The 23,505-nt window shown below is 46.4% G+C and overlaps 1 protein-coding gene across 3 annotated transcripts in view; it reads left to right on the top strand.

Moving 5' to 3' along the window:
- Positions 1 to 23,505, top strand: part of RALGAPA2 (Ral GTPase activating protein catalytic subunit alpha 2) — a 3,672,963-nt gene that overhangs the window by 2,947,077 nt on the left and 702,381 nt on the right. The window lies entirely within an intron of this gene.

Consider the following 23,505-nt stretch of genomic DNA (forward strand, 5'->3'; position numbering starts at 1 on the left):
AGGAAGGCCAAACCACGGGCACACCTTAACTCGTGGTTCACACCACAGCTAAGAGTACTCCGTAAAACCAAACGTTATGCCGAAAAACGTTGGAAAAGTCACCCTTCTGACGCGCACAAAGACGGTTTCTTCTTGGCATTGCTTACTTACAAAGCAGCCATTATAGAGGCAAAAAAAGAGTCCCTCAATAATCGCAATTCCAAGGAACTCTTTAAGATCCTAAAAGAGCTTGAAACTCCCACCTACCCCCCGACACCTGCATCAAAGATAGCAAATGGTGTTCTAACATTCAGGCAGCGTTACTGAACAAAATCACCATGCTCCAATCTAAAATTATAGCTAAGCAAGACAGTCTGAAACTGGACAATCGCCCTCCCACTCCAGCTGGGGCACTCCCCCCTGACTTGCCCAGTCTCAAACGGTTTGCCTTTGCTCCGCTCACCATTGCAGAGGTGGAAAACATTATCCCGAGGCTCAAACCATCCAACTGCCAGGGTGATCCCTGTCCTGCCCCAATCATTAAGGATTCGGCACATTATTTGGCCCCATTCATCACATCCTTCATTAACGCCTCCTTTAAAACAGGAACTGTCCCTGACAACCTCAAGGACGCATGGGTGATCCCCCTGCTCAAAAAACCCTCCCTGGACCCGAGCATACCCACCAACTACCGACCCATTACTACTGTCCCGTTCTGGCTAAAAATCCTAGACCTCGCAACATACCTGCAAATCCAAGAGTACTTGGAAGCCAATAATCTCCTAGGTCTCTGACAATCTGGCTTCTGCCCCAGACTCGGAACTGAGACAGCTCTACTAGACTTAAAAACTCAAATTGAAGTTCTAAAGGACAACGGCAAACTGGCCCTGTTACTCCTACTCGACCTCTCCGCGGCATTCGATCTGGTCAATCACCAAATCTTATGCAAGCATCTGCACTCTGCCGCCCATTTCTCCCCGTCAGCTACAGCTTGGATCAAATCTTTTTTGAGTAATAGATCTATGCGGGTCCTTTCTCAATCTGCAGCTGCTGATCCTTCCCCCTATTCATTGTGGCGTCCCCCAGGGCTCTTGCGTGTCGCCAACTCTCTATAATGTCTTAACAAAACCGCTCTTTGATGTACTTGACTATCTGGGTGTCTCCTATACGAATTACGCTGATGACACCCAGATACTCATTCCCATCACTGAAAACTACTTGGCTGACACCAATGCCCTGGATGATATCTACTTAGTCATCCAAGCTTGGATGGCACAACACCAACTATGCCTCAACGATGACAAGACTGAGCTCCTCATCTTGGGCACCACGCAACGTCTTAGTAAACTTGAACCGTCTTACCAATCGTTCATCATCGATGGCAACACCATCCAAGTCTCGAAAGACACGAAAACCTTAGGCGTTTACCTTGATGCCACCTTATCCCTATCCCGACAAACAAATGCAGTCGGATCTGCCTCAGCATACACCTGCAAACTCATTGCAGCCTGCAGGCCATTTCTGACCACGCCAAACACGGTCACACTGGCCAGAACCCTGATCATGGCCAAAATCAACTATGGTAGCGCCCTCTACCTATGAACTAGCCAAGAGAATCTGAACAAATTGCAAATCTCTCAGAACAATGCCATTAGAGCGGCTCTAAATATGCTGCAAAACCACCACATTTCGGAATCCAGATCCAATCTACACTGGCTACCTGTCAAACAGAGAATCTCACTGAAAGCTTTAGGCCTTACCCACAAATGCCTAGCCAACCAAGCCCCCCCGTATCTCTGCAGCCGGCTATCCCGCCACGCGCCTACCCGCCCTCAAAGAACCGCCCAGACCCACTGTCTAACTATCCCCAGGTTCAAACTACAAAAAGCAGGCGGATCAAGTTTCCCCGTCCTAGCTTACAAGCTTTGGAATGCTCTCCCCCTCACCATTAGATCGGAAGAATGCTTCAGTGCCTTCAAGGCCAAAACAAAAGCCTGGCTCTTCAATCAGTCCTGAAACCTTGACTGCTTATGTGTCTGTAATGTGACTGCGCTAATCTCTACTCTGTAATTGATGTATATAGCTGTATGTTCCGAATACTTTGCACTGTACCTATAGTTTGAATATATGTATGCTTGCTATGTAATCTTGTCCAAGTTGCGCCCTGATGCCTCCGGGCCTGAGGGAGCGCGCTACAAATAAAACAAATACAAATACAAAAAGCATTTCTTCATTGAATATGTCGATTGAGCTCCCTCTGGAACCTTCCTGCTCTCTCTGTATCATCGAGGAGGCTTCTCTGACATTCAATTTAGGGGATTCCACTCCTACTGCTGCTTTTATTGGCAGAGTGAGGAAGAGTGAAGCGTGGTCTGCCGTGGTCGAGTGTTTTTTTTTTCATTTCTACTGCATTGCAGGCGGACCTTCTGCTGTGGAAGCCTGCAGATACCTTATTTGCCTCAGTATACTGCGGAGCGGGGTGAGGAAGAGTGAAGCGCAGTCTGTCATGGTCCGCAGAAGTCATGAGGTTGTAAGGACATATGCTACTTTTTTGTAGTTGAGGCGTGCTGGTCCCTAGCATGTAGCTACATTTGAAATCTGTGCTTTAAAAGTGTTCCGCTCTTTATTACTGCCTTCTCCTCACAATGCAAACATTTTATTGCTGCCTGCTTTGTGGCCTCCTGCCGTAAGTTCGCTTTTGTGCTAGGACAGGGAGTGCTTGCGGGAGTTTGATCCACCTGTTGATACAGGGGCTTCCATAGCCTGTCTTGAACTCTGGTTCATTTAGCGCTTCTGACTTCTCCCACGATTGCGGGATACTTTTAGGGTGTGACTTCTGTTCTTATCGCCTCTTGGAGTTCAAGTGCACCATTTGACACCTGTATTTGTATTTATTTTTCGATTTTATTTATTTTTGGAGCTCCTGCCGAAGGCCTTCAGTCAAGGCTGTTTTTGAACTCGTAAAGTCCTTGGAGTTAGACAATTTATAAACATTTTAGCGATTTCTAAATGGGGGTTTAACCATTTGTTTTTATGCATTGGAGCCAACGCTATTGATGATTTGACTCCAGCTGGACACTGTTGCAATCGCAATTAGCTTTTATTGGATCTATCTCTAGTACTAACTGTAGATTATGGACCACAGTTGGTCATTGCTGTTCTAAGAAAAAGTGCATTATCATAATATGCAATGCAAGGAAAGCAATGCCTGAGGTCCAATAATCATACAATAAGTAAAAAAGTACCCAGCCCCAAAATAGAGGTTGGTAATGGAGAATGGGCGAAAGGCAAATGAGGAAACGCCACTAAATCACGTGCTACAAGCTCCCCAAGCAGTGCCCATTCTAACTGGTGTGGGACCGGGACTATCGACTGATTTCATTGCTGAAACACTACTTCACCCAGTTCCTTTAACTGCCTAGGTTATTGTTAATTGCCCAGCAGGAGATGTAATGCCTGACGAATCTAACAATAATACTGACCATACTGATCTTTCCTTCTGTGCTATGGACAATAACCATTCCCTGCTGGCCCTTTGTTATTCATGACAAGATTCATAAGTACTAGAGCCCACAATGCAGCAGCACTGGGTGGTCCAGGGGGCGTTGCAGGAAGGTGCTAGTGACATGGTACCTGTCAGACTTAACATTTCTGATGAAAGTCTTTTGAAACCAACAAAGAAAACAATGTGGGCCCTAGGCTTTCTGCACCCCCTAAAATGAATCCCCTTGAAAAAGCTGCTAGGCTCTGTAAGCCTTGTACCAAGGACTCTGTAAAGCAAAGCAAATTTCAAACCCAATTGTTAGTTCTCCTGTTTGCTATGAAGGTGGTATTAAAAATGTGTGGCAAACTTCTGGAGGTGATCTCTACCCTGTCCAATAATATTGCCCCTAAATTAGATGATGATGAAGAGCTAGACGAGCTTATAGTGGCAGCTGTCCCATTCACTTCAGATTATCTTGACCAACACAATGAAAAAGCCATCTCTGAGGAGGCGAGCATGTTCGATGCTGATCTTGTGGTGGATGAAACAGCTGAACTTCTCAGTGATACCGCTACCATTTTCCTTACCCGGAAACGGCGTAGGAATAAAAAGAGGTTGAATAGGAACACTGCCTCAATAAATGGGAGACCTGAGGTTGTCAACTGCCAAGAGGGTACTGTCATGATCTCTGCTTCCAAAAGGTCAGGGTTTTCCCAACTCCCTTGGAAGCAGATCCATAACCCAGGTTCCGAGTGCCAACCAGTCCCAATTGGGACCTTTTGGACCCAGTCCTGGCGCCAGTGGCACCAGGCTCATAAATATGCCCAGTCCCAGCGCTGGAAGCGCCGGGCTCATAATGCTTGGGTGGACTTACCTTCAGCAGACCATGCTGCTTACTTGCCTGCCAGTTGAGCCTCTGATCCTCTTCTGTTTGGAACTACTTTTCCTGTTGGGTGGGGCTGGAGCCACTCCCTAGATTCAGAACACTGGAACTCTTCTGGAAGGCAGGAACTCTTTTCTTACCAGGAACTCTTTTCTTACTCAGGCGTGGCTGTGGAAGGAGACACCTAAGCACTACAGGAGGCTATTTAAACCACACCCGGTGGATGAATCTTGCTTTGCGTTATTCTGCAACCTCTGCAGCAGAACGCTCATCGTGTCTTCTGCATCCGGTCCTGGGCCTAAGGAAAAAGGCTTACCATCCTGAATCCAGTCTTCAGCAACACCTATAAAGACAAGAAAGAACAGGTTAGCATTCCGGCATCTGAAAGGCAAAGGCTTACCATCCTGAATCCAGTCTTCAGCAACACCTATAAAGACAAGAAAGAACAGGTTAGCATTCCGGCATCTGAAAGGCAAAGGCTTACCTACTCTTCGTGCGCTCCGGAGGCCTTCGGCGCTGCATCCCGCATCTGAAAGACAAAACAAGGTGCGTTTAAAGACATTGGGGAACTTTAATACTCACGTGCCATTACTCCTTTCCACATCTAATCCAGTGGGTATTCCGGCACCCTGCAGCCGCTCCGAACTCGTACCTGCAAAATAAAAAGACAGTTAGAGCGCATAGTGAAGCAGGCAACAAGCGCTTACTTACGTGCTTCCAGGCGCTTCTATTCATCACACGGGCTCCATCTTCAACTCACTTCAGCCCGTCATCCGCCATCGCCGGAACCCTGCAAAACAAGAGACATCATTACTAAAGACTTTAAAGACATTTGAATGACTCGAAACTTACCGTTCGTGCAGTAAACGACGGACAGCAGTCCTCTGAAGTCAAGAGGCCTGCGCTACCTATCCAGTGAAGAAACTGGTTACAGCACCCTGCCCCGAGGCAGATGGAGAGCTCGGCATTCACTTACTTAAGACATCTTACTCTACACGTCAGGCATACAGTGCACAGAGGTCCAGCCCAAAGAGCCAACCGGGTGCTACACATCACCTTTGAAGATACGGTAGTCGCCCAGTCAAGACCGGCGCCTCTGCGAGAATCAGGTGAGCGTTACAGGTACCAATATGGTGCAATATGAGGGCCGGTGCAACAATAACAAAAAAGCTGATAAGAAAAGAAAAAGGGCACCCAAGGCTAAAGGTGCTCTAACTAGTTGGGCCCTAAACGACAGATACCAGGTCCCACTGACTGCCACTGAGGGCAGTAATGTGGCCCTACACCCACTGTCTACTATCACTAATAACAACTCCAACCCTCAGCGGCAGAGAAAGGGACTTTTGCTATTTATCAATATGCCCTCAAAGAGAACACGGCCACAACCTTGTCTCTGATGACACCCTTGAGGCTGTGTCGAAGGAGGCCACCCTTCTCCCCCTTCCTCCTTTAACAATTACCATTAAAAATAAAAATCAGGGTAAATCTAAGGCTAATCCTCATGCCAATCGAACTGATTTTCTATCCCTGACTCGGAAAATCCTCCCACTAAGGATTTTATATTCTCGAGATTTCGACTATATCGAACCAATCGGGGATTTAAAGTCACAGTTTAGCAGAATCTATTGTTGTACGAGCGAGACAGCACAGCTGATCAGAGCACATAATAACCGATACGCTGATCTTGGCTACAAACTCCACGTCGCTGAGGAGTGTTGCCCTACCCACCCTCCCCCTTTACAAAGTCAAGACCTAAATCTAATAAAGGATAAAATCAAATCATTAGGAAATAAGGGTATGGGCATAAACTCTAACAGTGCCCTACAAACCAATATTTGGGGATTTTTGGACTAGCTCGTACAAAACGATGATACTACTCAACAAGGTGGAAATTGAGATTTAGCCATTTCTTCATGGAAGACGCAAGGTTTCACCCATTTGACTGAGCCAGAGGGATCTGTGGAACTGATCACACAAAGTGATGTCTTCCTGCTTCAGGAAGTCTGGCTGCTCACAGACATCCTAATTGATGGCTACCAAATTCTCCAAACATTGGCTAATAAAGGTTGCCCTTATGGAGGTCTCATAATTGGCAATAAACATCTGAACGCAGTAAGAATTAAGACCTGTATTGAGCATCCACATGTAGTGGCCGTTAGAGTGAGCACAAAGAACACAGGCAGTGGCATCAATAACATTGATGTATATGATCCTCCTGGCACATCAAAAACTGATGATATTACTAATTGTATAATGAGTTTGATCTGTGACATTAAGAATGCTAATGAATATGACCAGATCTTTGTTGGAGGGGACTTCAATGCTCCCTGCCGGTGCCTAAATGAATAACTGGAAACTGACTATGTAAAAAGCAGGTCTCTATTTGGTATGCTGGCAAAAAACGACCCTGCAAAGGGAGATGCCTGGGTGGACACCTTACTTGATTGGGATTATTTGTTGAATGGAAGGAAGGACAGTGGGCCATATCCCGGGCAAAACAACCTTGCAATCAGGGACAAAAAGTTCTACCCTCGATTATTTCTTTTGTAATTGTGTGCCAATCCTGGTGGTTAGGAAGCTTGAAATTCTGGAAACAACATACAGTGACCATGCAATCCTTACCCTGAAGGCCCAGTGCTCCTTAGAGGCCCACCACCAAGGCTATGTTGTGGAATTAGATATGAATCAAGGGGGCAACAGGATTCGCTGGACTGAAAGGAGTTTTAAGGAGGCCGTTAATTATTTCTATGAACAAGCAGCAAATGTACTGGATATGGGAGCAAGCGTCTCAGCAGCCGAGATTGATAAATGATTGCACCTCTAAACTGGCGGTCCAAAATGGGTACCAAAATACCCTAAACCAATCCATTAAGAAATATCGGTATGTCAAAACCATCCAAGAAGCGAAAAGGGTCCTCAGAAAAGGGATTTGAGCAGGATTAGTAAGACCAGTAATAGCTTAGAGGAGTCTCTGGCTGCCAAGAAAATGGCAAAATAATGATACCGTAGGTGGGCGTGGGTTTCTTCAGGTAGAACTGCCCAATGGCAAATCCTGTTAATTGTAGCGAAGACAAAGGATTTACGAAACCTGTAGAGATTGTTGAGTTGTGAGCAGGAATGGACCAGACACTTATGTGAGTCTTTTCATGACCCATGCTCTCCTGTGGGAAGTACACTCTTGCCCGGGAGAAGTTCTGCTTGAACTTGCACACATGCTGAGATTGTGTTAAAAATCTCTGCGTTAAGACTCTAGCACCCCCGGCCCCAATGGGCTTGTCAATGTAATAATAAAAAAGAACACAGTATATTGGGGAGACCTCATATATCTTCTATTTAAGAGTATCTGAACAGGGATTGGTCCCCAAGTATTGGTGCTGTTCGATACTTGTTCCCATACATAAGAAAGGGCCCAGAACATGCCCCAAGAACTTCAGACTTTTAGCCAGGTAAGACTCCACGGGAAAATGTTTGCCTTCCTATCCTATCCTATCCTAATGGGTGAAGACTACAGGCCTATTGAGTAACTTCCAAATGGGTTTTAGAGCAGGCTCGGGAACATCCCATTGTCGGTGGCTTCTCGACTACCTGACCAGAAGGGCCAAAACAAAGGGGCAACCTGAATTATACGTTGCCATGACAGACTTCCGGGCAGCCATCGATACAGTAAATACGAATAAGTTATGGGACAAAATTAATAGTTTGGGCTGCCCACTAGATCTATTGTTGGCAACTATGGGCCTGCATGAAAATACTTCAATAGAGGCAAGGCTTGATAATAGGGGTGTGGTAACGACATCAATCAATACAAACCCTTGGTGTAAAACAGGGGTGCTCAATGCCCCCCCCCCTACTGGTCAATATATACCTAACTGAATTACCCTGCCTGTTTGAGAAGGTGCACAACTGTCCGCCAAGGATATTGGGGAGCATCTTGCATCTGGATGAGTAATGAGAAATGCGAAAATCTAATGTGTGTAACTGATTATGTAAAATGTATGTTTTAAATTGTTTTTAACTGTTAAAAGTCAGTGTTTTGACTAATGCACAATAATAATATCTATGGAAGCACTGTTAAGCTTCTCTAATGAACATGACCTAATATTGAACAATGAGAAAACCAAGGTCATGTTCTTTTCCCATAACCGTGCTACAGTCCCCCCTCTGGTTATTGATGGGACTATCATAGAGCAAGTCCACAGTTTCAAATATTTGGGCGTAGAATTGACCACCAAGACAGAGTATGCTGAATTGGTGGAGGCCAGGAAAGCAAAGGATTAAGCTGAACAGGTTATATAGATGTGTGAAGGCGGCATCAGGCTTTAGCTTTCATGGGATACTCACTTTGTATATATCAACATGAAGGATTTCTCCTGGCTTAATATTTTAGAGGGCAGATTTGGGAGGAAAATGCTTGGACTAGTCCCTGGTGTATCGGTCGAAATCATCCACCTAAAGCTGGGCCTTAAGTCCTTGGCTTCAATGGCATGGAAAAGAAGAAATGTATTATTTCGAAAAAGCGCGTAAGTCACCATCTGTCCCCTCCTCACCCTGCTGGGACAATTACAACCTGGTAAGACATCTGATTCTATGGTATCACTGTTCCTTGCAAGTGTTGATATTATGGGATGGAGCCCGTGTTGGGAAGGGAATGTGCATGTATTGACCAAGACATTTAGTGCTAAGTTGGCTCAATGGGACTGGTGTGCTAACTACACTCATCTTACTGCATGAAGTAGCTACCGTCCGATCATCAACTCATTAGAACATAGTTTTATGACTGCCCAAGTCTGCATTAAATTGTCCCCTTATCCTTCCCCTTATCCTGAGCTGCGCATGTTTGTTCTCCTGCTGCGAATGGGCAAACTTCCATTACTAACTACCATTGGCCCAGAGCTGGGTATCCCGAAAGAAAGGAGAATCTGTCGATCATGTGGAGTTGCGTGTAAATTGGCGACCGCACAGCATATTCCGACAGAATGTAGGGAACATGGACCCCTATATATAAAGTTACTGAGCCCTTTCGCGTCTGACTGTAATAACATAAAGAGTGATGCCTTCTGGCTTTGTTTCAATTCTGGGCACAAAACTATGCACGTAGCTTTATTTGACATCTGAAAGGCCATTCTAAGTCTGGGTAAAGTTGGGAACAATGCTCTGAGTATTTAATCAGCTTTCGTGTTGTCTGTTGTCAGTGTCTGTCCTAGCAATGAATGCGACAAAGTGGGCAGTTGTGCCAGATTTTAAACCATACCTGAAGACTCAAATGAAATTAAGAAGACATGTAATTTATGAGACGGAATGAATGTATTGCTATGGTGGTATTCAATATGTACTTTTGATTCGATTTGATAGTTGTATACATTTATTGTTTTATCTAACTATGTGAATTCAAATATATCTGAAATTTTTAAATTGTAATCATGTGAGTATTATGATAAATCTCATTTGAGCTATAAACATGACAATAAATACATTATTATAGGGGTTTCCCTGCATAACAAAAAAAGGCAAACATTACTGAATTTTGCCATTTCAAACCCACTTCTAATTCCTGTAGAATCCAGCTTCGGACCTCGCCAGAGACTGTGTCTAGCGCTTTTTATATGTAGACCTCTCTGATTCTTTTGTGCTGGACAAATTCCTTGTTCGCATGTGCCAAGAGATTTGTGACAATCCATTGGCTTTTGAAATTGGTGACTTAGTCCCTCAGCAGGGCGAGCTGCTCTTCCCAAAAACTTGCCTGAAAAATCTTCTTATCCAGAGTCTAACTCATATGCTGAATTTGCTACGCCTACTAATGTATTCCCTAGAATGAGAATGGAGTCTATCTGTAATGTAAATACTCTTGGCCCCCTTTCAATAGCTGCTCTTTATCTTGTGCTTGAATGTATTCCAAGATTGTACAACAAGGTAAAAGATTCTGTAACACATAATACTGGGCTACTAAAAATGATTTTGGAATGGATGGATAAGCAGACTGTTTCTACTATCAATGAACGCAATTGTGAAACACCAGCAAGGGCTTTGGTATTGGAAACTACAGCGGATGAAGCCTTTAATCAGGCCACATGTTTTATAAATGTACATTCTCCTTTAGGCACCATTTGCCTAAGCGTTTCTGCGGATTTGTTTCAAACACAGTCTAATGAGATCCAAGCTGATGTAGGTACCCCTGATAAGGCTGATAGACAGACGGCATCGACAAATGAATAAAAAGAGAGCTTGATACCCACAGAGTTGGAAAACTAGAAATCTCCCTAACATAAAGGGTAATAGAAAGAAATCCTCCAGAAACTTTTAGAGATTGTTGACTATAAATCACGAGATAATCGACTGGAATTCCCAGTGTTCAAGAAATATCATGGAGGATAATTTCCACACACCACCTAGTGTCTGCATTGCTAAGACAAAGACCCCCCCCCCCCAAAAAAAATCGAATAAATCCTTCAAGGCCAAAAAAACGAGATTCATGACTTCAAATAAGGTAGTGGAGTCAACTATTGAAGGTCCATTGAAAGAAGATTTTGAAGTTAATGAAGCCCAACTGCAAGATAATACTATTCTACTTCTCCTAAGAATGTATGCGATTTTCAAATCAGAATCAGTCGAAGCAGTCGAATAGTGCTCTAAGGGAAAAGACACTTTAAGATCAGTCCTATATAAGTAAAGTGTTGACAAATTAAATTGATGATTAAACGTACTAGGATTCTCATATTGGGAGACCAGATAACGTAACTCAAATTAACCGTTCTCGCAACCTGAACGTATCAAGTTACTTATGATATTTTCTGAGATATCAGCACTTCGATCACTTCACTCAGGGGAAACTAATTTTGTGGAAATTCCGGATTTTGGCTGTAATAAGCTAGTAGCTTATTTTCATTTGCGCCTAGGTGCAAAATTGGTATGTGATCAGTCTGACACAATTAGATCTATGGAATTCAATGTAATTTCCTTTAAAAACTCCCAACACATCAGTTTTCTCTATGACAACAATGAACAAAATAAGATCGAATCCCCAAAAATAACTGTGGTCAATTCTAATAAGGATTTACCAGTCACTTCTACTATAAACTCTTTCAGCTAGCTAACACACGTGAACAGTACAACAGTGGATTTGTTGTGGCTCTTAGAAGCCATTTATAAGACCATCTTGCCAAAAGAGTGTCAGCCCAGTTTTTAACAGCAATCTTCTAAGACTGTTGTCTTGGAACTGTTGTGGCTTTAATAATCTTTGAGTTGGCCAATTGCAGGTCTTCTGTGTGGGATTATGATATCTATATGGTATGATATGATGTGGCATTTATAACGCGCCTATACACAAGTGCTTCAAGGCGCGACGAGGCAAGGGTGCAAACAGGGAAGACAGAGACAACGGTCCTACTAGGACAGGTGACATTGAGATTGCGCAAGTGCAGGGGAGGGGGGGAAGGGGAAAAGTGCGGGGGGAAGGGGAGGGGGCAGTGCAGTACATAGGATAACAGTAAAATAATAAATACAATAAATAAAAGTGCGGTCAGATGATGGCAAGTGCAATGGTAAGTGCAGACATCAGGAGTCAAGTGCTAGTAGGTGCTGTAAGAATACAGAAACAGTCCCCCGAGTTCAAGGGTTGCCAGGGGGCAGTGCAGGTGAGCAACTGGCGGTGAGGGGACCTGAGCCTGAGATCAGAGCGTAGCCAGGTAACAGTGCAATTTCAGATTCAGCCAGGAGATCAACAAGGGAGAGGAGGAGAGAAAGCAGAAGCAAAGAGTAAGGTCTTGAGGTGCTTCCGGAACCGGAGATGGTTCTCCTCAAGTTTCAGAGAGGCAGGGAAGGCTGTTCCAGAGGGGGGCCCCAGCAGAAGAAAGATTGACCGCCAACTTGCTACTTGGAGAAGCGACTGACCCTGAGGGAGTTGGAGGCGGATGAGCGAAGAGCTTGAGGCGAAAGATATTTAGAAAGAGAGAGTTGAAGGTATTGAGGACCCAGGCGATAGAAGGCCTTGTGGACAATGCAGAAGGTTTTGAACCTAATCCTCGCCGCCGCTGGGAGCCAGTGCAGGGATTTCAGTCCTGGAGAGATACGATCCCTGGGATTGAGGCCAAGGACAAGTCTTGCAGTCCTGTTTTGGATGAATTACAGAGGGCAGAGAGTAGAGTCAGGCAGATTTAGAAAGAGGCTGTTGCAGTAGTCCAGCCTAGAGAGAACCAGAGCTCTGGAGACAGTGAGCTGTCTGTTCCATGTTCCAAGAGACTATGTTCTCTTCTGCTTTTACTTTGAACGGGCTTCAGGTCTTCTCCCATTGTGCGGTCAAAGGTAACTAGGGGAGACGGTGGGGGGTTCGCAATAGCTATTACTCTCAGGGTTAAGGCTCATACCTCTTGTTATTGATAGTCACAATAGTCATTTTAGCACTGGGGCTTGAGTTGCAAGAAAGTAAACAAGAACTACTACTGTTGTATGCTGGAATCCTGCAAAAAGCCAACTCAGAGGGTTTCAAGGTGTATTGGGTAATGTGATGGAGACTTGTTTGGGGGATGGACATGAGGCCAATATTCTAGTTGGGGAGACTTTAATTTGTCCCGTGCTGCTGATTTATGTAAATTGGGTCCTAAAAGGGTGAACTATCTGTGGTTTTGAGTAGAACCTGGTGTGATTCATGGAGTTTGTCAATTATTTCCAGGTGCTTGTGATAATGCTCTGTGAAGAGTCAGGAATGAAACTCACACACGTTTGTCATGTTTTTTGTAAGACTTTTATTGAAATAAAAGGGGTTGGGGAAAGGCCTCTCTGAATTTCCCTACCTAAACTAAAACTAAGGAACAGTGTGCGTCAGGATGTCAAAACAAAAATTGGCCTGTGTCCAAAGTTCTATTCTGACCCTCACACTATAAATTAAACTTCAAGGTGAAAAAGGGGACATTTTTGTAGCCTTGGAAGGTGTAGTGAAGTGTTCATAAAGGAAGAATAAATGATTCAAACAAAACAAAGGTTCTTTGAGGAAGAACGTTGTGGCTCCAAAGGGTAATTCCGTGCCCCTGTATTCTTCTTTGCTCCTTGAGCTTTTTATAAACAATGGTTCATAAGACCCCTCTTGGCTTTATAATGATTCAGACAAAAGTTCTTCCAAGGAAGTTGTGACTTCAAAGGATAATTTCCTTCCCTTGGATTCTTCTTTACAACAGTTTTTTTTTATTTTTTTTATTTTTTTTAAACTTTGGTTTTATTGGCAGTTTTTAGAAAAAAAAAACAGACGGCAACGCTGGGAGCGTTGTAGTTATCACTTTTAACATTGTCATCAAACCCCCAGGTTCCCCCTCCCCCCCTCCCCAACTCCACCCCTCCCCCCAGATCAGTGTCTCATCAAAAGTCGAACCGCTGGAGCTGTCGTCGTTGCTCATTGTTCATTGCCACAGAGATATGCTATACTCTCGCGTCCAAATTGACTGGGTCAGATCCGCTGTCTCCCGGGTCCTGGGCTACTCCTTCATCCCTGAGTAGAGCATTCCAGACCCCCCCCCCCACCATCCTGCCAGAGTGTTCTCATATTGTCAGTGGGGGTCCCATCCCCATGCCCCGTAGACCCCATACCAGTTAGCCTGAAAGGTGCTCAATTCGTTATTTACCATGGCCGTCAGTTTGTCCATTAAGAACATGTTTTTGAGTTTCTTAAGCCAGTCTTCTTTAGATGGGGTCTCTGGGCTCTTCCACCTTTGTGCCAGGGCCACTCTGCCCGCTCGCAACATCGTCTCCCACATTCTTGGGTACCTATACAGTTCGGTGTCCTCCGGGGGGAGGCCCAGCAACATCGTTAGGGGGTTGAGTGGGATTAGTTCCTCGGTGACCTCGGCCATCCACCCCCGTACCTTCTCCCAGAACCCCTGCACCTTGGGGCAGAACCACCACATATGACCCCTCGACCCCACTTGGGCATCTGGGGGACACTCCCGAAAACATCTTGGACAGTTTCAACAGGTCCCTGTGCCAGCCCTGTAGAATCTTGAAGTTGTGCTCCATGTCCGATGTAAATAGGTTCCCGTGAAATGCTATCTTAAAGACTTTGGACCACGCCTCCTCTGTGAGTGGTTCTCCTGCCAGGTCGTCCCAAAACCCTCGAAACCCTCTTCTCCCCTCCAAGTTAACAGTGTTCAGTATTTGATACATTTTGGAGACCGCCCCCTTCCTTGACGTGGCCGTGTCCAAGAACTTTTCAAAGCGGGTCAGCTGTCTCCGTAGGTTCTGGCCCCATGTTTGGTCACAAAGGATGCCTTTCAGGCGCAGGTATTCAAAGATTGAAAGGGACTCCCGCCCAAGTGCATCTCGCAGGGCCTCGTAATCGAGGAACTCGCCCTCTTTGAACAGTTGTCCCGCCCATTCCAAACCCCCATCCGACCAGGACTGGGCACTCCTGAATCCCCTGCTACCTAGTCTGAGCGGGTGGCCCCAGAGCGAAGACATTGGAGAGGGCCACGTCGTGAGGTATGAGGTTGTGGGTCCCTCCCTCCAGATTGTCCAGAGTATTCCCAGGGTTGGGTGGGCTTTCAGTTTGCTAGGGATGAGTCTACGCGGCAGCCACAGGAGGTCGCGCACTTTCAGAGGGTGGGCGTCCATGTCCTCCAGGTATGACCAGTAGGTGCCCATCCCCTCCTTCATGTGCTCCAGCAAGACCCGCAGCTGGGCGGCCCGGTAGTAAAGGAGAAAGTCCGGTAGTCCGAACCCGCCCTCCTCTCTGGGTAATGTTAGGGTGGCCTTTCCTATCCTCGGGGCCCTCCCTTGCCATACAAACTCGCGGATTGCTTTTTGTAGATCACGAAGCAACTGGGCGGGGACCTCCGTTGGGAGCGCGGTGAACAAATATAGTAATCTCGGCAGTACGTTCATCTTTATCGCTGTCATGCGCCCATACCAGGACAGAATCATACCACCCCATCTCCTCAAGTCGGACGTGACCCCCGCCATGATAGGCCCATAGTTCACCGGGGCCAATCTCGAGAGATCTCTAGTCAGGGTCACCCCCAAGTACCTAATGGAATCCTTCCCCACCGTAATCCCCACACACCTGTCCCGGGGGTCCAACCACAGGTCCTGGACCCTCATGGGTAGGAGCTTTGACTTTGCTGCGTTTATTTTTAGTCCTGAAAACTTCCCGAAGGCTGTCATCAGACGCAGGAGGGGGGGGGGAGCGAGGAGCTAGGCTCCACCAAGTACGCTAGGATATCGTCAGCGAACAGGGAGAGCTTGAACTCTACTTCTCCCCTTTTGATCCCTTTGATGTCGGGGTGGGCCCGGACTGCTATGGCCAGAGGTTCCATCGTCGGGACGTAGATTAACGGAGAGAGTGGGCACCCCTGTCGTGTTCCCCTCGTGAGGGGGAATGAATCGGAAAGCTCCCCGTTCACCTGTACTCTCGCTGTTGGGGCTCCATAGAGGGCGGAAACCCAGGTCCTGACGTGAGGCCCAAAGCCCATTCGACGGAGGAGGAGTTGCATGTACCTCCACTCGACCCTGTCGAATGCCTCCTCGGAGTCCAAGGAAAGCAAACTAGCCTCTAGATCTGATTCCTGGGCATAGTGGATTAGGTCTATAGTCTTCCTGATATTATCCGAGCCCGTCCAGCCTAACAGTTCTACCATTGTTGGTAACTGGCCGGACCACCAGCCTACCGCCTCCTGCTGGGTGAATGTCCAAATGAAAACCTCCTTGAGCCCCCCTCTACCCTCCCCTCCCCCCCCCAATGCAACTCTCATACTTGCTGTTCCAGGAGGATCCACATAAGTTCGGACCCCATGGTCCTGGAGTTCGGCTCGTCTTCGGGCCGGAACAGATGATGAGTCCCCGTGGTGAGATCTTTACACAGTTCCCCCGAGACTGTTGTCGCCCGCCGTGAGATGCTTCAGCTCCCTCCCTCCCCCGGGCCCGACAGTCCCGCTCCACCCTGGCCGGGTTCCGTGTCATTCCTGTCCGTCGATGGGGACGGTGGGTTCAATTTTTTAAATTTCCGTGGGCCTGTCTTCTTTCTCCTCTCTCCTCGTGACCTGCGCGCACTGGCTTCATCCGCGGCGAACCCGGAGGGTTCCCTCCGCGGGGTCGGGTCTATTGCGTACTCCTGTATGGCTCTCCTTATATCCTCCTCTGTAATCGGGTTCACTCGTTGGCCTTCGTATTCGAACGTGAGGGAAAAGGGGTACCCCCATCTGTAGCGCACCCCCTTCGTTTTCAGCATCTGGGTCAGCGGACGACACATCCTACGTTTGGCCAGCGTGTATGATGAGAGGTCCTGGAAAATGGACACCTGTGTGTTGTTGTAGGATATCTCTCGGGACTTCCTGGCCTCCTCTAGAACCTTCGCTTTCTCAGTGTAATAGTGGAAGCGGACCAGAATTGACCGGGGGCCCCCAGCTCTTCCCCCCGCTCTATGGATCCGATCAAACGTCGGTTCGGTTGTCATCTCATCCGAGAAGAGGAGGGTGATGATGTCCCTCACCACCCGGGTCAGGTCTCTTTCCGTCTCCCCCTCCGACTCCGGCACCCCGAAGATTCTGAGGTTGTTCCTCCGCTCCCTGTTTTCAAAGTCGTCCATTTGTCTTGCCCTCTCCTCGTCTCTCTTTTCCAGGGCCGTTAGTCTCAGGGTCGTGTCCAGCTCCTGGGTCGCTGCTGAGGACTGGTTGGACTCTAATTGTGACAGTCTATCCTCGACTTTGTCCACTCTGCGGTCCATGTTTTCCATTTTCTGGGCAATGTCTGCCCGCATGTCCCTAATCTCCTGCAGGACCGAGGCAAAGCCCTTTTCCATGGTGAGGGCGGGCGGAGGTGGGGTCTCGGATTGGGACATGCCGGTCCGTCGGTCCTGGTCTCTGTTCTCCCTTCTGGCGTCCTGATAGCGGTACTCCTGGAGGGTATGGCGCCAACTCATTCGGTCCTCCTACTTCTCCCCTCTGCTGTTGCGCCCCAAGGGGCAAGGGACAGAGCCCGGTCGGGGAGCGTGCTCTCTCTCCCTCTGGTATGGCCCTCCGTGGGGGGCCTCCCGTGGGCGGGCACACGCCCCACCAGACCTCTGGTGGGGGCCTCACACCCCCTCCCCCCCTTGTGTCCTCTGTCTTTGGTCAGCAGTTCTTAGGGTGGGGGGGGAGCGGCTATGGATGTCCGGTAGCGGTCTGATGGAGGGCTCTCAGGCGTGATTCCTCCAGTGAGAGCCCCCAGGCGGGCACTCACCCTGGGAAAGAACCCAGGGGCCACCACCTGGGGAAGTGATGTGCTCAAGGATACTCTCCTCCAAATGTTCTATTTCAATTTTAGAACTGAAAGGATTTTTCCCCTCCTCTCTCTTACTTCTTTCCCCTGTTTTTTTTTTCTTTTTCTTTTGGCTCGGCAGTGGGGGGCGGGGCCGTCTCGCCCCCCCGTGCCCTCCGATGCGCCCTTCGATGGGTCCTCTGGGGTCCTTGAGGGTTGCGTGGGGACTGGGGCGGGCCCCCCCCACCTACCTCGGCTCTGAATTCGGGAGCGCAGGCAGGCCGCCTTTCCTTAAGCGGGTCGCGGCCCGCGTATCATCCGGCTCCTCCACGGGGACTTCCCCTCCGCGCCGGTTCCTTTCTCATGTGCTGCGGGGGTGTCGCCGGCGGGTCCTCTGCCGGGGCGCCGGCGCGCTCCGTGATCGGGGTGATGAGGGGGTCGGGCGCAACAACGAGTCCGGGCCGCCCGCGCACACCACCTCCTCCCTCGATGGTCAGGACTCTGCCTGGGGCTCTCCGGGGGCTCCTCCCTTCGGGCCGCAGAGCTCGCTCTCGGGCACCCGGGGGTCCCCAGATGCCGCTCTTTCGCCCCGGGGGGCACCCGAGGTTCACGGGCTCCGCGGACCGCAAATGTCCCGTGGGTGGGTTGCGGGGGGGGGCTCAATCCCTCTGCGCAGCCCAATTACGGCGGGAGCAGCGTATTCAGGCTGCCATTGCCTGTGCGCCCCCTGGTGGCCCCTCCAGAGTTTTTTTAAAAATAATAGTTATTTGTACCTCTCTTGACTTTTTACTAAACTTATACACAAAAACTGTCTGGCTTTCAAATCATGGTTTCTCTCAGGACACCTGGTATTTCTCGTCGGTTGTTTGGTTTTCTTTTTTTTAAATGTATTATAATCATCTTCAATTGTCTGGTATACTTTCCTGCTAGGGCTTCTGTTCCTTTTTTTTGTATTTATATCCACTCCAAAAATGTCCAGTCTTTATCTCCTTTTCAATTGCGGAATGTCCAGTTGTTTGCACTTGGCGTGCTCCCCGTTGCTTTTGGATGCACTCAACGGATTTCTTTGGCGTTGCTTCGTTGTCTCGCTCTGCAGACGGAGGATTCCTGTCTGCCTTCTTCTCACATTCGTCTTTTCTCCGTTAACTGATCCTCTGTGGCTTCTGTTGGACACGCCTGCTTTCTTCTTGGATTCGGAAAGCGTGATGCTGCTTTCCTCTGTCTGCGAACGCCCAGAGGTCTCTTACTGACTCCTGCCGTTCCTGCGGCTCTTCTCGGCAGCTTCTTCCTTCTGTGTCGATGACCCGCCTGGCTCCACCACACTGATCCTCATGCTTTGACTCTTGGAGCCTCACAGAGAGGTGCAGACCAGTTGCCACAGCAGCTGTCTGATTCCCAGTTTGAGTTGTTTAAATCTCTCGATCTTAGGTGTGCACCAGGAAACACTAGAGCGCTCGTTCAGCTTAGTTTCTTTTGCTTGATCTCTCTTGTGGTAATTGAAGTTTGTTGTTGACAATTGACAAGCATTTTTAAACGGCTTTGGTGGCAAGTCATTTCTGATTGATTGATAATTGGAATTGAAAAAGATAATTCAATCAGATTGGCAGGGTTGATTCATTCATTCAGTGAAAGGTATTTCTCTGTTCTTCACTGGAAAAGGGGTAGATGCATGACAAAAACCATGAGGGTTTCAGACGTGGGGATGTTAATTAACTTCATGGGAAAATGGGGGATACCATGTCTCACCCGATGGAGCCATGACATCTTCCCGGAGGCTGTCTCCTCTCATGTGATCCTCCCTCATATAGCCCTGCCCCCAGGGTCAGGATCAGGTAGCAGCTCCAATCCCCTGGCCACATGTGAGGAGATTAACGCCGGGAGATCAGTGATGACTCCACCAGATTCATCACAGCTCCTAATGTTCACATCTGGTCCAGATGACATTAACAATCATGGATGGATCACGTTTACGTTTCAACCTCTATTTTTTTCAGATAGTTCAGACTTCACTCACAGATGACCAAATTATAGTTATCATTTGCCCTTCATGTTTTCTGTTTCAGTTACTCCAATTTTGAAACTTGCCAGTGGTTAACGCTTCTGGAACCTTCCAATAGGGGTTTGGGAGTTAGATGGAATTATTCTTTATTGAACAAATTCAGTAGTCCAGCGAGGAGAAAACTATCAAGTACAACGAATTATGATCTGTTTACTTGCGAATGCTTAAAGGAAACACCACCTACTGTTTAAATAAGTCTTGGTGCTGGGGTGTTCGCCTTACGTCCACTAATCACGCTCATTCATAGGATAGAAGAGTGGCCTATGTCAAGAAAATGAAAAGTTAGGATGTTTATTTTCCATAAAAAGAAAATTATGCAACACTACCGAAATTATACGAACATTTCAGCTGTGCTTCAGGGACAGCCAATTGGCTGTAGAGCATTTGATGAAAAAAGATGTGTCCTTATTCTGGCAATTCTACCACTGATAAGAGAAGGGTTGAAGACCTGGGCATTATTAATGAAGAAGTTTGGGTCATATATTATGCTTAAATATTTGCAGAGCCCAAAAACTGTTTGTTGCCCAACTTGCCAACAGATCGGGAGCACACACATGGACCTCTTTAGAACCGGAAGAGCTACGTCTTATTATACAGAATAGTTTAGGATCTAGGACCCCCGGTCCAGACAATTTTGCACCCATTACTCTTAAACACAACCCGATTTATGGTCTAACATCATAAAACATCAGTTACGACAAATGTTTGCCACCGGTATATTACCCACCTCCTGGTGCCTGTTCTACACAATTCTAAATCCCGCCAACTATAGACTGATCAACCTTTTGGACGCTGTCAGTAAATCCTTTGCATCCTCAATATTGAATGTACTAGAACTATGGGTACACAGACTCCACATCTTAATCCACAATCAAGTGGGTTTTCAGAAAAGGGTAGGCACTAGTTTGAATGGTACTATCTTGGCACATGTTCGTGCTTCGGTATGCGATGGCACCTTGGAAACAGTTTACATGGCTTCCCTAGATTTGAATGCCTTCGATAGTTATTAGTCAAGGATTATCGCACAAACTATTAGAGCGCGGGGTGCCGCCTGCATTGATTAAGCTCATCTCTTTGTTATGACATAACACTTTTGTTAAAGTTTGGATTTATAGGGATGGGACCTTATCGAGGGCGATAAAAACCTCAGTGGTGCTTAGACAAAGATTTGTCTGGGCCCCACTGCTTTTTAACATCAGTGTTTTGGATAGAGACTCTTTATGGGACTCAATTAATGCCTTCCTAGTAAAGCTTGGTTGGCCTTCGCTGACGATATGCTATTCTTTGATCTTTCTCGTCATACACAGAAGATAACAATTTGATAGTCAATGGGGGCAAATCAAGAATAGTCATATTTTCACAGAGCCACAAACTGAAGGTGATGGGAACTTTGCCATTCTATCAAATACCTAGGTTTTGATTTAACTTATAATGTATCCCGGGGGCCATTCAAGACCGTATTGGAGTTAAATCACTTGCCCTGATTACACAGTTAAAGAGAATACGCCAGAGTATGTGCCGATTCTCCATGGTTCCATTTGGCAAGTTTTATCTTGCAAAGTTAGATCTTGTGCTAACTTATGGTTTGGAGTTTTCTTTGATCGATATTGCTCCATTTCTTAATTCCCTGGAGGGAATTATATGGAAGCAAGGTTTGGGTCTTCCTATGGCAATTCCTAATTGTGTCATTTGGTATGAATTTGGGCTAACTTCCTTGGCATTAAGTATTGTGGGCAAAAAAGTGACTGTTTAGCAACTTGTTAGTCCCTCCCCCTAACTCTATGTTTGATGCCTTGCATACCTTGTTTAAAGGAAACGTTATATCCACACTGAATCAATTTGGAACAAACATGACAGTTACTGTCTATGCTTGGCCTAGATCATATTGGAAACTTTTGGATTATGATTGGTGTGCGACCACAGATAAAATATGCACATATTCACTTTATAAGGATTATGGTAATTTTCTCTGGAAAAGAACATTACTACCTAGATATATTTCACTTTTCCCATGCCATAAAGTCTGGGGTATTTATATACGATTTAATTTTAATATACTGCCGGCCCTGGAATGCATGCAACCAAGAATATAGTTATTGGAGAGCTTTAGAACCTATAGACTGTGTAAACAATCTGACTGTATGAAAACAATCAAGCATCTGGTACTTTTCTGTGAAACCACTAGACATGTTAAGCAAAGACGCTCTGGTTGTTTTAAAGATTTTAGTTTCAGTGAAAGAGAGGATATTCTTTGGTCTGAATTGATGATGGGGGAATAGTATTACAACACTGCTAGATTTATTGAATGCTAATAAAGGTATTTGAAATGTCAGGAATACAAATTATTTATTTTTGTAATTTCATTTTTATTAGCATTTTTACAACATTACACCCATTCATCCCTCCACCCCCCGCACCTTGGTTCTCTCAGTGGTTAGGTTATATAGTCCTGTAAATGTACTTGTTCCCCCACTTCTACGGGCCCTAACTGGTTCACACATTATTTCACTGTATGTCCAATATCCTCAGGTTTTGGGGACACCATTGTTGCATATAATCGCTTTTCAAGTAGTCTGACACCTTTCCCCAGTCTTTCCCAAATGTATTTGCATCCCCTTGTATTCAGTAGGTGATACTCAATTGCCACTATTTCCCAGAGTTTGTGCTGCCAACCCGTCAGTGTGCGTGATTGCTTTTGCTTCCAGTTCCTTGCTATCACCAACCAGACTGTCAACAAAATTGTCCCCAAGGCTCTCCTTTGCGGTTTCAGGATTGAATGTAATTCCAGCTCTAACAGTCCACATACGTTTTCTCCCAGGGAGAGGACGCGCAATCCGGGAATCATGTGGGTTTTCTGTCCTTTCACCCCCTCCCAGAATTTCTGTATTATGGGGCAGTCCCACCATAAATGCCTCCAAACCCCCATTCCCTTGCAGCCCCTGAGTTGTGTACATTTTGTGTAGTTTACTCGGTGTATAGTGCCACTCTAGCATCATCCTATACCAATCCTCTCGTAATTGTATGGACCTGGTCAACTTCGGTATGTTCCTCCACAACCCTTGCAACTGCTGCCATGGAATATCTTGTCCTAATGTTTCAGGAATCCAAATTTAAATGAGTTGGGTTGGATTTCTTATTTTCATTTTCAGTTTTTCTTGGTTATAATTTTCTCTTTTCTTTTTTTATTTTCTTTTATGGAAAAATAATTGTCTTAAATAACTTGTGTAGTTGTGGAACCTTGTAAATGATGAACATTTGTACATTTGTATATTTTTTTACTCTATATAGTGAAAAGGTTTTGTTAAACCAACTCACTAATAGATTTTTGCTATCTGTAATTCCAAACGAAATATGCGTGAAGCGCTCAGGGACTGGGCAAAGTCTGTTTCCTCGGGCTCCCAGCTCAATATTGAAATAAACACAATTAAGAATTGATACAGGCGGTGGCTGTGGCACTGGAAGAGTTCTGTGGTAAACATACAATGACAACGTATGATTGGAGTCCTCAGTGGAGGAAATACACAATCCATATGGCAAGTGCTGTCAGCTGCTAAGGGACCTAAAGAAAAACGAATTATCAATCCCTTTGGCGAGAGTACATGGCTGTCTTGTATGGGTACAAAGATGAACCCGATGCTAGTGCCTTCGACAGAATGTGATTTAGATAATGGGGATCTCTAGCCACTGGACATCTCTAATGAGGCAATACTGCTGGCAGTTAGTAACCCAAAGCATTCAAGGGCTCCTGGCCCAAACAGACTGGCAAATGCAGTCCTTAAGAAAGACCCTGAGGGTTGGGCACCTTGGTTGTAGACCTTATTTTATAAGGTATGGTCAGAAGCGTACCATTCCATTCCATATGGAAGCGGTCTGTTTTTGTTCCTCTCT

Source organism: Ambystoma mexicanum, chromosome 4q (assembly GCF_040938575.1).
Source record: "Ambystoma mexicanum isolate Mex_15411 chromosome 4q, UKY_AmexF1_1, whole genome shotgun sequence".
In the NCBI taxonomy this organism is placed as follows: domain Eukaryota; kingdom Metazoa; phylum Chordata; class Amphibia; order Caudata; family Ambystomatidae; genus Ambystoma; species Ambystoma mexicanum.